Raw genomic sequence first — 18,261 nt, 5'->3', positions numbered from 1 at the left:
GCACATCCATATTCGTCATCATTTTCTTCGTGACCATGTACTCAAGGTCAATATCATCATCGACCACGTGAAGACTGATGGCCATCTAGCAGATTATCTTCACTAAGCCCTTGGATGAGATAAGGTTTTGCAACTTGCGGTGTGAGCTAAATATCCTAGAATCTTCAAATGTCTTGTAAAAATGCACACATCCAACACTAATGCAAAATTGATGACTTAGATGTGCAACACACGAAGTAACGTTTTTCTTCAAACAATGAAGAATAACACTCTAAGTGTGAAGAAATTAATGAAGAAATTGATTCTGAGGGCCCTACGACAATTGTGCGCGGTGCCTGAAATCTTCATTCTTATACGGTGGGTAACGCTAGCACCAAACTTTGAAATTCCTCAAAAATGAAATTCTTCAAAACTGAGGCTTTTAGCAAAGTCCTCAAAATTTTCAAAGTCATCAAAATTTCTTCGAAATCATCAAATTTTCTTTATCATCAATATTTTCAAAGTCATCAAAATTTTCTGACTATCAGTTTTTAAAGTCCTCAATAGCATTCACTTATGGCTAAGTTTTCAAGTTCCATTTTCATCTAACTGAATGTGATCGGACCCGAATCATGTCTATTCTAAGCTCAATCTAGTCTATTCTTAATTCTTCACATGCATTCTGATTGACACCTGTTCAAAGTCATCACTCAGTCCTTGTTAGATGATGACTTTGCAACAAAATACTCAATGATTTCAAATTTCAAATTTCTTTTTAGTGTTACTACAATAACATCACCCACTACTCACGAGAGGATAAGCACGACTTACACTACCTCCACTGCTTCGTACGTGGGTGACACGTGTCATGTGGAGCGCAACACGCATGGCCAGTTCGGTCCGAAAAACGTGCTTCAGACTGTTTTCACCTGAGCTATAAATAGCCCTCTTACCCCCTCTGGTGAAGCACTTCCATTCGCTTTCACTTCCTCCTCTCACACTCAACCCTAGCACTGTCGCTGAACCTCCTCGTCGCTGAAGAAGAAGAGCTTCACTGCCTCAACTTCGATGTCGCTGAACTCATGCCGACAGCGGAACTTCTTCTGCCGCTCTCGCCGTAGCTGATTTCAGACGCCAAGTTAGGGCGGTGAAGATCTGAACTGGCGAGCTTCCTCTCTTTCTTCCTCGGTTTGTCGTGTTCTTCACACAGGGTAATTAAAATCTAATTTTACTGCCCTTGTAGATCTGTTTATTTTTAGAAAATCTATGAAATCTGTTATTCCTCAGAACACATGATGAATTTGTCTAAGCCACTAAATTCTTCACAAGATTCCTTAATTGTGCACATTTCCGAATCTGCACAACTTCGGAACCCAAGATCAGAATGCTTAGTCAAATTCCTCACCACTATAATTGGTCAAATTCCTCAACTTAATTCATTTTTTAAATTCCTCAAATCTGAGAACGCATATGACCTCTCCCAATTCTTCGCACCTATACTCTGTTCACACGTACAAAATGTCAGCTTATGAATCTCTAGGTTTTTATCAACTTAACTCATTTTCTCCATTCCTCGAAGAAAATCTTCCTGTGTCCTCAGAGTCATCAAGAGTTCAAATTCCTCAGCAAATACCTCAGCTGAAGAAAATGGAAGAACACAGGCAATAGAAAGGTGGCAAGAAGATGGAACAGAACACTGCAATGGACATTCCTGAGGAAATATATGTTGATTATTGTACACCAGATGAAGAAATATATGGGAAAGAACCAGTTGTGAAGCGCAAGATAAGGCTTCAAAAGATTGAGAGGCGATGGATCCAGGAGTGGAAAAACTACAAATTCGTCACTCCTAAGTATGCCAAGAAGCTTTCTGTCAAACCTCCTTGCCCCAGACCTCCTTTGGAGCAACAAGAAGAAGCACATCCTTCAAGCGTAGTCACCATTGAAGACTACCCTGATGAGAAGGCCAAGTATTTGGCCAAACTGAAGTAACAGGCCAAAGATGCAGTTGACCAGTTTAATGCTAACACTGCTGCAAGAGTTGCTACTACCTCCTCCTTTGTTGTTGAGGCTTCTGCCACAGTTGTGCCACCCAAAATGGCACTGATGAAGAAATCTAGTGCAAAGTCCAAGTCCTCAACATTGCTCTCAAAACATCAAATTCCTCAAGCTCAAGCAACTATGGCTGCAAAGTCATCAACTATAGCAAATTCATCACCTCCCATGTAGCCAGAGTCAAGTAAGCAAACAACAGGGACGTCAATTCCCTCAAAACCTTCCGCCTCAAGCTCAGCTCCAAAACCCTCAAGTGGCATTTTGAAGACAAAAACCACTGCTGGAAGAGGAACCAGGCTCAGCCCAAGGAAATTCATCATCAATGTTCCCTCTACATCAGAGGAAAGTGATGACTATGATGAAGAAACTCTTCAAGCAATCATCAGAAACAAACAAGAAAGAGTGGCAAAAGCAAAGGGCTCCACAATTCCTCTGGCTGTGGATCCAAAGGTTATGTTGAATTTCATCGATCAATGGCACGTTGATCCCAACAGACCTGTTGATGACTTACATCTTCCACCTGTACTTAGTCACATGGTCACCTCATTCATCAATGAGGAAAAGTGGAAGGCTGAGCAAGCAAAGAAAGCAAAGGCTCAGAAGGAGAAGTATTTGTGCCAAAATCTTCTAAATTTGACACCACAACAACTTGTCTCTACTCAAACTGACTTAAAAACCCTCACAGACAAGCATACGAGCCTTCAAGCTGAAATCAAAGGCATCAAAGCGAGGTTCATCAAAGCAACTTGTGATGCAAATGATGAAAACAACAAAAGTGTTGCAGTCACAACACCTCCTCCAAGTCCTCAAGCTCACTACACTGTTGAACTGCCTGATGAAATTGATGAAACCGCAACTGATTGACCCACTGCTACTGAAACTGCAGCTGCACCAAGTACTGCTGATGAAACTGCCGCTGCAACTGCAGCTGATGCATCTGTTGATGACTCTGCCAGGCCAGCAACCTCATATGCTATGCCTGATGAAACTGCTCCTTCACCAAAGTCTTCAAAGGTGAAGAAATACTCACTTCCTTCTGCATCAGAAATGAACAAAACAAAAGCTACTAAGAAAAAAGCTAAGAAGCAAAAAAGCATCATCCGCTTCAAAGTCATCAGAGGCAAAATGCCTGAAGGCTTTGCCCACCTCATCAGCACCAATAGACGTACCACCTATCAATGTTGCACCGTCCTATATGATTGTCCCATTTGGTGAAGAACATGTCATCCCAGACGATGATGAGAAAATGGATGAGAACAAGTCTGTTGCATCCACTCCTATAGATGAGGAAATTTAAGTTGATGAAATTCCTCAACCAGCAACTCCTCCTCCTCAGAATCCTCAGACCAATGATGAAGAAAAGGAGGAGGATGTGGACATTGGCAACACCACGCCAGTGATCCATGATGAATTTTGGGAACAGGCTCATCCCAACTCACCAATTGTGCCCCCAATTCATCAAAACCTGGAATCACTAGTTGCCAATGAAGTGTTGAATGGCTCTGAAGAAAAGAGCACTCCAGCCAAGTCTGGACCTATAACTGAATCAGCTACATTAGCTGATGACAAGACCACTGCTGAAGAAAATATGCTTGATGAATCTGCTCCGGCACAGGATGAAGAAACTGCCGAGGAACAATAAGTCAATAATCATGAGACTGCTATTGTGGTGGCACAACCTCCTCAGGCTGATGAAAATCTTCTGCGAATTCTTCAACCACAGCAACGTCAGCCCTACTCCAAGATACCAAAGTTTCAAAAGGATATGTTCTATGATGAACATCACTTCTTCATTGGTGTAAACCCTATGAAAAGCTTTGCATTAGCCATAGGAAGTTCTGGACTAGAGCTCAACTCAACTTCTATGCTGCAGTATTTGTTGACAAGAGGAAAATCTTCCACCACACTCATATTCCTCACCCAGATATGGAAGAAATAGACTGCTTCATACAAGTACTAAATGTTCTCCAAGATGTTGGTTTGCTTCAATTTTGCACAGGCATCAATGACTAGAACACAGATCTCATATTTCTGTTCTATGCCACTCTGCATATCTCCGGTGAACCCAATGATGTTAATACATCGGTCCTTGATTGGATAACAGAAGGTACACACCTCAAAGCACCAGCCACTTGATTACTTCGATCTACGCAACTTCCAATTCCTTCAGATGATGCACGATGCTCGTATGATGAAAAAGAGCTGCCAAATCACTTGATGGAACTCCTCATGAAGCCCTTAGCACTAGTCCAACCTCCAAGGACTCTATTCCTCGTCAAGGAGTTGAAGTATGTGGCATGAACTCTTTAGAGAATCCTGTCATATACAATTGCTCCTATCAAAGGACATGATTCTAAAGAAGATGTTGTGGGGATTATGAAGAATATGATATTTTACATCATACATGGTAATCCCATAAATCTTCATGATTTCTTCCTGAGGACATTGGCCAACAATGCTATGTCACCACATGAGCTAAAGATATATGCACCCTGGCTTATGCGATTCATCAGAAATAGATCAGGTATCAGTTACCTTGCTGATTATCAGAATCACCTGAGCTATCTGCCTCCTCTCAAAGTCATCAAGAAGACATTTGACGAAGTTGAAGGAAAGGGAAAATCTGTGATTAATGAAGTATTCATCATTTGATGGTACTGCTACTCAAGAATCGGATGGAAGAGCAAAACTATCAAGCTCTACAAATCCTTGCTTGATGACTGACCGCGAGCTTCTCATCAGTCTGAATCAGAATGTGGATCGGAACCACAAATGGGTCAAGAGCCAGTTCGGCTCCATTGTCAAAACCCTCACTGCAACTCAGAATGCATTTTAGAGAAACCACTACTATCTTCATGAGGTATTTGACAGCACATGGGCCACACTATCCCACCTCAAGACTCCACGAGAACTTGAAGAATGGATATTGTTAAGAACTTTGATTGGTCCTGGCAACCCAAGAATAAATTCAAGCAGATCACAGTCCCTGACTTGGAGGACAGTTCATTTTCTTCATACCGTGATGCTGATGAAGATAAAGAATAGGTTGACACTGCTTCTGGTCCAACACAACCAACTAACCCAAAGAATGCAGGCGCTCCATCTTCAAAGTGAAATTCTTCAAGGGCATTAGTCCTCAGTTTCTGTCCCTTTTTGTCACTTGAGGACAAAGGGGGAGAAATCTGAGTTAGTATTCAAGCGGGTCAACTTATGAGCTACTATGAACTTTATTAAGTTACAAACTCCCATTCTTCTAAAGTTTTTTATGTAGTGAGTTTTAAGTTAAGCCCGATGGTGGTGTGATACTTTTGAATGTTTTTCTTTGCATGTTTATTCCTCAAGTCAATTAAATGCATGCATGCTGAAATTCGTCAGACACCATGTTTCACCATGCATTTCAAATTCTTCATGCTATATGACAAATGCATGCATGAAGTACAAGATATAGGGGGAGATCTCCATGATCTGAATCATCAATGTGCATTTGCAGTCCAATGAAAATTCCTCAAAATATGCACATCTTCAGGGGGAGTTTCTCGATATCTTGTAGTCAAATTCCTCAAATTCTGTACTTACACTTCATATTTTTATCCCTGTTGAAAACCTAACATGTTTGTTATCAACCACCAAAAAGGGGGAGATTATAAGTGCATCTAGTGCCCCTTAGTGTTTTTGGTGGATTGAAGACTTATAGGTTAAGAGACTAATATGTTTGTAAGTGTACACGGGCTCTATAAGTCGCTGAGGAGTTTGAGTTATTCAATGAATATCGACCCCTAAAAATGAATGTCTTCGGGTGAAGACTTTGGTCATTCCTTGAAGACTTTGATCGCGAAGAAATTGCAAAGAAATTGATATTCCTCATGAAGAAATTGAAGATGAGGAATTCGGTGTCTCCAGAAGAAAATGCTCTAAAGACTTTGACGCTTGAAGATTTATTATTTTCGTTTCATTTTCTTCATTCTTGAGTCATAGGAACACCGTACTGTTAAAGGGGGTCGAGGTAAAACTATGGAATAAATTTCCTCATGATACTCAACTCAAACCAACACCTGCCAAATCCTCCAGTGAGGAAATTGAGAGACATGAGGACTTTCATAGTTGAAAGTTTCGACCGTTGCCGCGCCGCGCGCCACCTGTCCCAAAGCTAATCCACCCAACGGACATATTATTATGGGCATTGATAACCCACAAGTATAGGGGATCGCAACAGTTTTTAAGGATAGATTATTCAACCCAAATTTATTGATTCGACTCAAGGGGAAGCGAAAGAATATTCTCAAGTATTAGCAATTGAGTTGTCAATTCAACCACACCTGAAAGAATTAGTGTCTGCAGAAAAGTATCAGTAGCAAGGTAGTATGATAGCAGCAGTAGCAACAGTAACCAGTAGCAGCAAAGTGACAGCAGGAGCAGCAAAATAACAGCAGTAGCAGCAGAGTAACAGTAGCAGCAGTGACAGTAATAGCGGCAAAGTAACGTAGCAAGGACCAGTAGTAAAAGACTCGTAGGCATTGGATCGGTGATGGATGATTATGTCGGATGTGATTCATCATGCAACAGCTATAACACGGAGAGATAAGTAACTAGCTCCCGTTCGTCAATCTAATGTACGCATGTATTCTGTATGTAGTCATACGTGCTTAGGGAAAAGAACTTGCATGACATCTATTGTCCATCCCTCCCGTGGCAGCGGGGTCCTAATGGAAACTACGGGATATTAAGGTTCACCTTTTAATAAAGAACCGGACCAACACATTAACACTTGGTGAATACATGAACTCCTCATACTATGGTCATCTCCGGGAGTGGTTCCAGCGACAACATAATAGGTTCAGATCTGAAATCATGGCACTCGGGCCCTAGTGACAAGCAGTAAGCATGACAAAGTAGTAGCAACATCAATATCAGAACATAGTGGATACTAGGGATCAATCCCCGTCAAAACTAACTCGATTACATGATAGATCTCATCCAACTCATCACCGTCCAGCAAGCCTATGATGAGATTACTCACGAACGGTGAAGAGCATCATGGAATTGGCGGTGGAGGAAGGTTGACGATCACGATGGCAACAATCTCCACTCTCCGGAGCCCAGAACAGACTCCAGATCGGCTCTCCAGAGGAAGAACATGAGGTGGCGGCGCCTCCGTATCGTAAAACGCGATGAATCCTTCTCCCTGATTTTTTTCCCGGACGAAACAGAATATATAGAGCTGAGATTGGAGGCGGTGGACCCTCGTGGGCCCCACAAGCCTGCCAGGCGCGGCCAGGGGGTGGCCGCGCCTCCTGGGCTTGTGGACCACTGGCTCACCTCCTCCGGTGGATCTTTGCGTAGGTATTTTTCATTAATTCCAGAAAAATTCTCCGTAAATTTTTAGGTCATTCCGAGAGCTTTTATTTTTGCACAAAAACAACACCATGGCAATTCTGCTGAAAACAGCGTTAGTCCGGGTTAGTTCCATTCAAATCATGCAAATTAGAGTCCAAAACAAGGGCAAAAGAGTTCAGAAAAGTAGATACGACGGAGATGTATCAGGCATTTATGTCATATCATGTCGGGATGCTCCCAGGATATAAATAGCCACCCCCTGCAACCACTAACTGGTTGGCTGCTCCGTGAGAAACTGACACTTGTCTTTTAGAGCAACCCAAATTCCTCGAAGACTTTGAGTGAAAATCATCAAGTGAGGAAATACCCCAAAACACCCAAACCAAACCCAAAACCCAAGTGATTGAGCATCACTGAAGAGTTTGTTCCTCTGTGGAATCAAGGCATGTTACCTTTGAGGATTGTGCATCCTCCAGATGGTTAGGCGTCATGGTCTAGAGCATCCAACAGTCAATTGTGGATCGTCGGGTGACCGAGTTTGCGAGGGTTTGGAAGTCTGCCGTGAGGACTTACCATGAGTGTTGGGCAAGGAATGTGTGTCCTTAGCTCAAGGAGAATATGGTAGGGATTGTGTGTCCCGGGACTATGTGTCCTTAGGTTTCAATACCTAGCCACTCCAAACGAGACGTACGACTGTCACAGCAGTTGGAATTGGGTCATCAACTACTATTTTCATCGAGCTACTAGTTCTATTTCCACAACCTCTTTTATTTCATCAATTGCTTGTTGAAGATTTTCTCTTGTACTATTTGAAGAATTTGACTGAAGACTTTCACCAATTTCCTCACCTGATTATCTCGTACTTGTGTCCTATGTGAATCGAACTGATTTATACACGCTGAGTACTTTAATGTACTTTGTTTTACACCTCTGTCTTTCTACTATTTTCGATGCATGTGTTTCATCACTAAGGACTTCCCTCACTAGGAATTTCCTCAGTGATGAATTTCTAAAAATTGCCTATTCACCACCCTTCCCCCCTCTAGTCGACTTAACGCACTTTCAATTTGTATCAGAGCAAGGCACTCCCTTGTTTTGTGTGACTTTGGTTTAACCGCCTGGAGTTTTAGTTATGTAGACCGCAGGTATGATCAAGGTTATTGCGGGATGTCCTACCTTGGAAGGAAAGGACTTCCCCTACTGGAAGACCAAGATGTGAATGCATCTCCAAGCAATTGACAACGACCTCTGGTACATTGTGGAAAATGGTGTTCCCTCTGTTTCTGCAACCATCTCTCCTGCTGATGTGAAGAAGTTCAACAAACTTGACCCGCAAGCGAAGAACATCATTTGTGGTCATCTGACGAAAGGTTAGTATGGAAGAGTGAGTGTTTTGGGCTCTGCGAAGCTAATCTGGGACAGGATGTCCAAAGTCAATGAGGGAGTCTCAACACAGCATGACTCTCAAGTTGATGTTCTTCGCAATCTCTTCAACCGCTTCAAGAGACTTGACAACGAAAGCTTCCACGTGTTTCATGACTGAGAACTTTCCTCACTAGGAATTTCCTCAATGATGAATTTCTAAAAATCACCTATTCACCTCCCCCTCTAGCCGACTTAACACACTTTCACATCGCATTGGCGGACTTTGTGGCAGAGTGGATGGATCCGCGCCAGGGCAAGACTCATGTGGATCCGCTGTTGCCCAAGGAGGCCTCCTCCAAAGTCTGGAGCGTGCACTTTGACGGGGCCATCAAGAACCACGGCATGGGGGCTGGTGTGGTTCTCACTACATCCACAAAAGACAAGCTTTACTACGCAGTACAACTTTGTTTCAGGTGCACCAACAACGTCTCCAACAACATCACCGAATATGAGGGACTCATCACTCTGCTCAAGGCCGTCGTTGCGCTTAGAGTTAGGCACATTGTAATCAAGGGGAGCTCACAGCTCCGCGTCAACTCCTCCAAGGAGAAGTACAAGCCGTAGGATGAGTACCCGACGGCCTACTGAGATGTACACACTGCGGAGATCTTTCTACCAGCGCTCCCTTCAACGCTAGAGGTTTCTCCTACCCACTTACAAGGAAGCCCCAGCTCGGCTAGCAGATGCCCCAGGCTTAATGTTGGTGGTATTTCCTACCCACTCTCATGGAAGCCCCACCTCGGTTGGCAGATGCCCATGCTCAGCGCTGGCGGTTGCTCCTACCTACTCTCGTGAAAGTCCCAACTCGGCTGGCGGATGACCCATGCTCAGCACTGGTGGTTTCTCCTACCCACTCTTGTGGAAGCCCCAGCTCCATTGGCGGATGCCCCACGTTCAGCGCTGGCGGTTTCTCCTACCCACTCTCATGGAAGCCCCATGCTCAACGCTGGCAGATGCCCCATCCTCAGTGTTGGCGGTTTCTCCTACCCACTCACGCGAAAGCCCTAACTCGGCGCGCAGATGCCCCACGCTCAGCGCTGGAGGTTGCTCCTTCCTACTCTCGTGGAAGCCCATGCGCAGTGCTGGCAGTTGCTCCTACCCACTCTCATGGAAGCCTCATGCTCAGCACTGGCAGATGCCACATGCTTAGCGCTGGCGGATGCTCCTAGCCAATATCATGAAAGCCCATGCTAAGCGCTGGCGGATGCCCCATGCTCAACGTTGGCGGCCTCCTTGCCTGACGGGTAATCGGCCGTCACACCCTCAACCTGGCCCATCTCGAACACAACAACATGTTTCTTTGTGTTATGTATTAACCTGCTTCATGCATCAGTAAAGCTTATTTCCGTCAGGATTCTATGTTCTTGCAACTAAGTATGCCTCAGGAGGAGCGTGCATTCGTGATCTTCCCTGTGCCTTCACGTGAGCGGGGGCTGGGCACGGTGCATGTGCTTGGGTCAGTCCCAACAATGCTGCAAAATCCAAGCGAGTGAGCTCTGGCTCGCGGGCCTGATCCCATGTACGTCACCTCACAAGATCCCTGGTGCTCTTGTCTCCTCATGCAACATCCACAAGCGACCCTGCGAGTGCGCCCCACTTCATTACTCTTGGATGTTTCCCTAGTGCAGGATATCGAAGGCCTCAGGAGCCCCTCCATGGGAGGCCTTGCGGCGGTGTCTAAAACACCTCGAAGGAGCTAAATATAAAACACCCCTCGGGTTTTCTCCCTCTCGTTTACCTCTCGAGGCATCCTGATTTCCTTGGCACAAGTTACGTGCGTGTCAAGGGGGCACCCTGAGCATCACGCCTCAGGGACTCCTACCAGCCCTAAGATCCCTACACCCTCTAGCCTTTCTGAGCGCACGCTCTAGGCATAACAGCAACGGTTGTAGCCCGCTTTCGGGGCTAGGTCCCAGCGGCACACGGCATAAAGGAAACCTAAAAGCGAAAGAAAGGCCTTAGGAGGAGAACGAAGATGCATAAAACATCAAGTACTTAAGACAAAAGTGTCGTACGAATATTTTCACGCCCCCACGAGGCCGCATCTACTCTATTACAACAATGAGCCAAGGAGAGTCTAGATGCGTGAGGCGCCACTATAGTCGCTCTTGCCATCGCTGCGAGGGGGCTCGCTACTGTTGCCGCCATTGATCCCTTGGAGCCTCCTCGAGACCTTCGCGGAGCTCTACCGGGACGGGGCTCACCTCCCGCCCGAAATCGAAACGACTGCCGAGGCAAAGAAGGCACCTGGGTCAACAGGTCTTGGCACGCTTCCTCGACGGTGGCATCCACATCCAGCAGCTGCTTCTTGAGGTCATCGACCTCGGCCTTGAGCTTACCCCACTGGGCCGTGAGGCCCTTCTTCTCATCGAGAGTGGTCTGTGTGGCCGCCAACTCGTGCTCCTTCGCCAATGGGCGCGCGGACGTGGAATGACGGGGGGTAACCCCGGGGTAGGCTCATCATACCTACTCCATTGTACTTAGGTACGAAAGGGAAGCATCAATTTCTTCAAATTGCCAACTCCCCCTGGCCGGCTAGGAAGCACCTGCCGGCTAGGGGCGAAACGGCAGCTCTGTGGCCGGCTGGCGAGGTCGCTAGCCGGCTAGAGGGCCCGTGTCGCATCCAACCCTAGGTTGTGACAGAGGCTTATGATTAAAGGCGACGGCACGTCAGCGCGGGTACGATGGTGAAGTGCATGGCAGGCACAGTGTCAGCGGCCATGTCGCTGACCTATGCCGGCTCCGATCCATCAACCCTGCATAGTACCAGCCTGCTAGCACCCACTCCATTACCGAGCCCGGTGTGGCAATAGTGGAGACGGCCGAACCGGCGACCCATGCCGAATCTCGCAAGGCAAGGCCGGAGGTACCGCACGCATCCTGTGTGGGCCTCACGCATGAGCCCCATTGGCTGGTCGGCGGGTCCCATGGCTAGATGGGACCTCACAGCCAGCGGGGCCCTCCAACGACAAGGCTTGACCATGGCGGGCCCCCTGCCCAGCCAGAGAGGCTGCCAGCCAGGTCCCCCTTATGTACTTTTATCCATTTCATAGGTTCGTGGGTTCATCCATAAAACCCCCGATCCCCCTCCATGTAGAGGGTCCGCCAACATTGCACCCACACACACCCACACATAAAGGAGAGGTAGAACTTGAGCCGACTGCTCCTTCTTCCTCCTCCGTCGAACAGCTCAAGGAGCACACTGTAAACTCTCTGGTTCATCAACCAATTCGGCAGGACTAGGGGTATTATCTCCCACGGAGAGCCCCGAACCTGAGTACATCATGCGTCTAGCTTGCTTGTGCGAATCACATTCCCGGAGCCCGCGGGTGTCCTTCGGCTCCAACCACTCTCGATTAGCCTACCCATGGCTACTCTCGTGAGTAAACAACGACAATTGGCGCCCACCGTGTGGCCGTCCGCGGCACCGATCGGAGTTATGCTTTCGGCAGGACCCTTCACCAACATCACCGGATGCCTCGCGTCCGGAACGATCAGCATGCCCGTGGAGCCTGTCGTTGTGGAGGTTTCCGCGATGCTGACTGACAGCCGAGACCATCTCACTGAATCTGACAAGGAGTTCGCCAGCGAGCCGCAGCCTAGCAACGTCGTCGCCGATGTTGCTAACCTCTGCGTCCTCTTCAGCGACTTGTGCCTCGACGATGAGCCTCGCCACTGATGTCTACTACGCAACCTTCTCCTTGTAGATGTTGTTGGGCCTCCAAGTGCAGAGGTTTGTAGGACAGTAGCAATTTTCCCTCAAGTTGGTGACCTAAGGTTTATCAATCCGCGGGAGGCGTAGGATGAAGATGATCTCTCTCAAGCAACCCTGCAACCAAATATCAAAGAGTCTCTTGTGTCCCCAACACACCCAATACAATGGTAAGTTGTATAGGTGCACTAGTTCGGTGAAGAGATGGTGAAACAAGTGCAACATGGATGGTAGATATAGGTTTTTGTAATCCGAAATTACAAAAACAGCAAGGTAACAAATGGTAAAAGTGAGCACGAACGGTATTGCAATGCGTGGAAACAAGGACTAGGGTTCATACTTTCACTAGTGAAGTTCTCTCAACAATGATATCATAATTGGATCATATAACTAGCCCTCAACATGCAACAAAGAGTCATTCCAAAGTCACTAATAGCGGGGAACAAACGAAGAGATTATTGTCGGGTAGGAAACCACCACAAAGTTATTCTTTATGATCGATCTATCATAGAGTTCGTACTATAATAATACCTTAAGATACATATCAACCAAGACCCTAATGTCACCTAGATACTCCGTTGTCACCTCAAGTATCCGTGGGCATGATTATACGATATGCATCACACAATCTCAGAATCATCTATTCAACCAACACATAGAACTTCAAAGAGTGCCCCAAAGTTTCTACCAGAGAGTCAAAACGTGTGCTAACCCCTGTGCATGGGTTCCTAATGTCACGAACCCGCAAGTTGATCACCAAAACATACATCGAGTACTCACATGAATCCACGTGTGCAAACCCATGTGCATAGGTTCCCAATTGTCACAAACTCGCAAGTTGATCACAGCAGATAGACACGTGCAAGACATACATCAAGTGTTCTCAAAGACTCAATCTGATAAGATAACTCCAAAGGGGAAACTCAATTCATTACAAGAGGAAGAGGGGAAGAACATCATAAGATCGAACTATAGTAGCAAAGCCCGTGGTACATCAAGATCAAGACATCTCAAGAACACGAGAGAGAGAGAGATCAAAGGCATGGCTACTCGTACATACCCTCAGCCCCGAGGGAGAACTACTCCCTCCTCGTCATGGAGATCGCCGGGATGATGAACATGGCCACCGGATATGGATTCCCCCTCCGGCAGGGTGCCGGAACGGGCTCCATATTGGTTTTTGGTGGCTACAGAGGCTTGCGGCGGCGGAACTCCCGATCTAGGTTTCTTTCTGGGGATTTCTGAATTTATAGGAATTTATGGCGGTGGAATTGCGTCAGTTGGGCCCATGAGGAGGTCACAAGCGTGTGCGCCACCACAGGGGGGGTGGTGGCGGCGTGAGGGATTGTGACTCCCTCGTGGCTCATCTGGCCTTCTCCCAAAGCTTCGGGGGTCTCTTTTGGTCCAAAAAATCATCATAAATTTTCATTCCATTTGGACTCCGTCTGAAAATGGGCCAAAAACACGGAAAAAACAGAAAGTGGCACTTGGCACTGAGTTAAAAGGTTAGTCCTAAACAATATATAAAATAGCATATTCATGCATATAAAACATCCAAAGTTGACAAGATAATAGCATGGAACCATCAAAAATTAAAGATACGTTGGAGACGTATCAAGCATCCCCAAGCTTAACTCCTGCTCGTCCTCAAGTAGGGAAGTGATAAAGAATGAATTTTTGATGTTGCATACTACCTAGCATAGATGTCTTTTGTAACTCCTCTCACGTGACATGAGTGTTCAGATCCGTTAGATTCAAAAAAATAGTTTACTATTGATGTGGAGACAATAATACTTCAAGCAAACTAGAAAGGTAATCATGAACTTCCAAAATAACAAGGCCAAAAGAAAGTTATCCCTACAAAATCATATAGTCTGGCTATGCTCTATAATCATTGCACAACGAATTTAAATCATGCACAACCCTGGTATTGGCCAAGTAATTGTTTCACACCTTTACTTTCTCAAACCTTTTCAACTCTCACGCAATACATGAGCGTGAGCCATGGTTTTAGCACTATAAGTGGTGTGGAGTGTGGTGGAGGTTGCAAGACAAAATAGGAGAAGATGATCACATTAACTAGGCATATCAATAAGTTGTGGAGATGCTCATCAATAGATATCAACGTGAATGAGTAGGGATTGCCATACAAATGATGCACTAGAGCTAGGAGTATGTGAAAGCTCTTAAAGAAAACTAGTGGGTGTGCATCCAACTTGCTTGCTCACGAAGACCTAAGGCAATTTTGAGGAAGCCCATCATAGGAATATACAAGCCAAGTTATATAATGAAAATTTCCCACTAGCTATATGGTGGTGACAAAACGAGAGACTCTCAATCATGAAGATCATGGTGCTTAATATGCACAAGTGTGGAAAGGTGGTAGCATTGTCCCTTCTCTCTTTTTCTCGCATATATTTTTTTGTGGGCTCTTTGGCCTCTCTTTTTTTTTAATTTTTTTATTTTGGTGGGAATCTTTGGCCTCTTTTATTTCCTCACATGGGACAATGCTCCATTAATGACGATCATCACACTTTCAACTCAAAACTTAGAGCAACGATGACTCTATATGGAATGCCTTCGGTAGTGTATCGTGACAATGATCTAGCATGGCATAGACATTAATGGAAACATCATGCTAGCTATCTTACGATCATGCAATGGCAATGTAGACGTGGTGGCACATGTCATGGTGGTAGTTGCATGGCAATATATCTCGGAATGACTTTGAAAAGGCCATAATAGGTAGGTATGGTGGCTGTTTTGAGGGAGGCTAATGGTGGGTTTTGTGCACCGGCGAAAGTTGCACGGCACTAAGAAGATAGTGATGGTGGAAGGTGAAAGTGCATCTAAACCATGGACTCAACATTAGTCATGAAGAACTCACATACTTGTTGCAAAAGTTTTATTAGTAATCGAAACAAAGCATTCAACGCATACTCCTAGGGGAAGGGTTGGTAGGTATAAACCATCGCGCGATCCGGACCGCCACACAAAGGATGACAATCAATAGACTAATCATGCTCAGACTTCATCATATAACGGTTCACCATACGTGCATGCTATGGGAATTACTAACTTCAACACAAGTATTTCTAGATCCACAACACCTTACTAGCATGACTTAAATATTACCAAAACCACAACTCAAAACTAATTGAGATGAACCAAACTTCTCTAACTATTCAATGCACATGAAGGTGGAAGTTTTCGTATCCCTTTGGATAACTACTCCTTTTGAGACTACTTTCAAAGCATAGATAAACTACCAAGCCACGCACCGCTGTGCTCTAAAATATATAAGTGAAGCACATGGAGCAAAAGTATCTAGCTCAAAATATATAAGTGAAACACATGTGAGCTGAATTGTCTACCAAAAGATATAAGTGAAGCTCGACAAAATCACGGTGAGTGCATGTCTCTCTCTAGGTGTGCAGCAAGGATTATTGTGACACAACAAAAATAAAATACTCCTACGATACAAGACGCTCCAAGCAAAACACATATCATGTGGTGAATAAACATATAGCTCCAAGTAACATTACCGATGGATTGAAGACGAAAGAGGGGATGCCTTCCCGGGGCATCCCCAAGCTTAGGATTTTACAGCATCCTTGAATGAACTTGGGGTGCCTTGGGCATCCCCAAGCTTGAGCTCTTGCCACTCTCTATCTCTTTATCCATAAGAACTTCAGCCAAAACTTGAAAACTTCACAACACGAAACTTAAACAGAAACTCGTGATATCATTAGTATAAGAAAGCAAATCACCACTTCCTTAGGTACTGTGGCAAACTTAAATTCTACTTATGTTGGTGTTGGGTTGCTGTATTTTCACTTTTCCATGGCTAGTACCCTCCGATACTATCCATGGTTTCATCAAAATAAGCAACCAACTCAACAAAAACAGAATCTGTTAACAGCAGACCAGTCTGTAGCAATCTGTATACTTAGTATAGTTATGGTACTTCAAACAATCTGAAAAATTACGACCGTCTGAAGAATTTGCGTCGAAATCAGCAGCAAAAATAATCAACTCAAAATCTCTTACAGAAAAAAAATGAAAATTCTTTTCGTGAGCAGAAAGTTTCTGTCTTTTCCAGCATGACCAAACGATCATCACCAAGACTAATCATAACGGTTTTGCTTGGCACAAACGCAAAAAGAAACACAAAAATCACAATCATAACAGAATTATTATGGTGTGGAGAAAACAAAACAGGAAGCAAAAAGCAAAGAAAAATTTATTCATTGGGTTGCCTCCCAACAAGCGCTATCGTTTAACGCCCTTAGCTAGGCATTGATTTCAATGATGCTCACATAAAAGGTAAGGATTGAAACACAACGAGAGCATCATGGAGCAAATGGCTAGCACATTTAAGTCTAACTCACTTCCTATGCATAGGGATTTTGTGATCAAACAATTTATTGGAGCAAGAATCAACTAGCATAGGAAGGAAAAACAAGCATAGCTTCAAAAATTTCAACATATGGAGAGGAAGCTTGATACTATTGCAATAAGTAGAAGCATATGATCCTCTCTCATAGTAATTTTCAGTAGCATCATGAATAAATTCAACAATATAACCAGCACCTAAGGCATTATTTTCATGATCTACAAGCATAGAAATTTTACTACTCTCCACATAAGGAAATCTATTCTCAAGAATAGTAATGGGAGTATCGTAAAAGACTTGAGCACTACAAATTGTGTCCACAATGAAAAAGCAAGGTTTAGCAAAGGGGTTCTCGAGAGTATGAAAAGTTTTATCATCCCTCTTCTTTAAAGCATAAGTATCCTCACAATAATCATCATAGATAGGGGGCATGCTTTCATCAAAACAATTCTGATCATTCAAAGTGGAAGAACTAAAAAGATCATCTTCATCAAATATAGCATCCCCAAGCTTGTGGCTTTGCATATCGTTAGCATCATGGGTATTCATAGAATTCATGCTAACAACATTGCAATCATGCTCATCATTCACATATTCTATACCAAGCATTCTATGTAATTCTTCTTTCAACACTTGAGCAAAATTTTCCTTCCCGTCATGCTCATGAAAGACATTGAAAAGATGGAGCATATGAGGCATCCTCAATCCCATTTTTTTGTAGTTTTCTAGCGAAAGAACAAGAAACAAAAAGATTCAATTGCAATATCTAAAGATATACCTTCAAGCACTAACCTCCCCGGCAACGGCGCCAGAAAAGAGCTTCGTTGACGGGATGTTAGTGCCGCTTACCTAGCCTCCCACGCAACGGCTCCAGAAAAGAGCTTGATGTCTACTACGCAACCTTCTCCTTGTAGACGTTGTTGGGCCTCCAAGTGCAGAGGTTTGTAGGACAGTAGCAATTTTCCCTCAAGTGGGTGACCTAAGGTTTATCAATCCGCGGGAGGCGTAGGATGAAGATGGTCTCTCTCAAGCAACCCTGCAACCAAATATCAAAGAGTCTCTTGTGTCCCCAACACACCCAATACAATGGTAAGTTGTATAGGTGCACTAGTTCGGCGAAGAGATGGTGAAACAAGTGCAATATGGATGGTAGATATAGGTTTTTGTAATCTGAAATTACAAAAACAGCAAGGTAACAAATGGTAAAAGTGAGCACGAACGCTATTGCAATGCGTGGAAACAAGGCCTAGGGTTCATACTTTCACTAGTGAAGTTCTCTCAACAATGATATCATAATTGGATCATATAACTAGCCCTCAACATGCAACAAAGAGTCACTCCAAAGTCACTAATAGCGGGG

This window comes from Hordeum vulgare, chromosome 1H (assembly GCF_904849725.1).
Source record: "Hordeum vulgare subsp. vulgare chromosome 1H, MorexV3_pseudomolecules_assembly, whole genome shotgun sequence".
Taxonomy (NCBI): Eukaryota; Viridiplantae; Streptophyta; class Magnoliopsida; order Poales; family Poaceae; genus Hordeum; species Hordeum vulgare.
The sequence above is the reverse complement of the archived record's forward strand: the minus strand, read 5'-3'. Positions refer to the sequence as shown.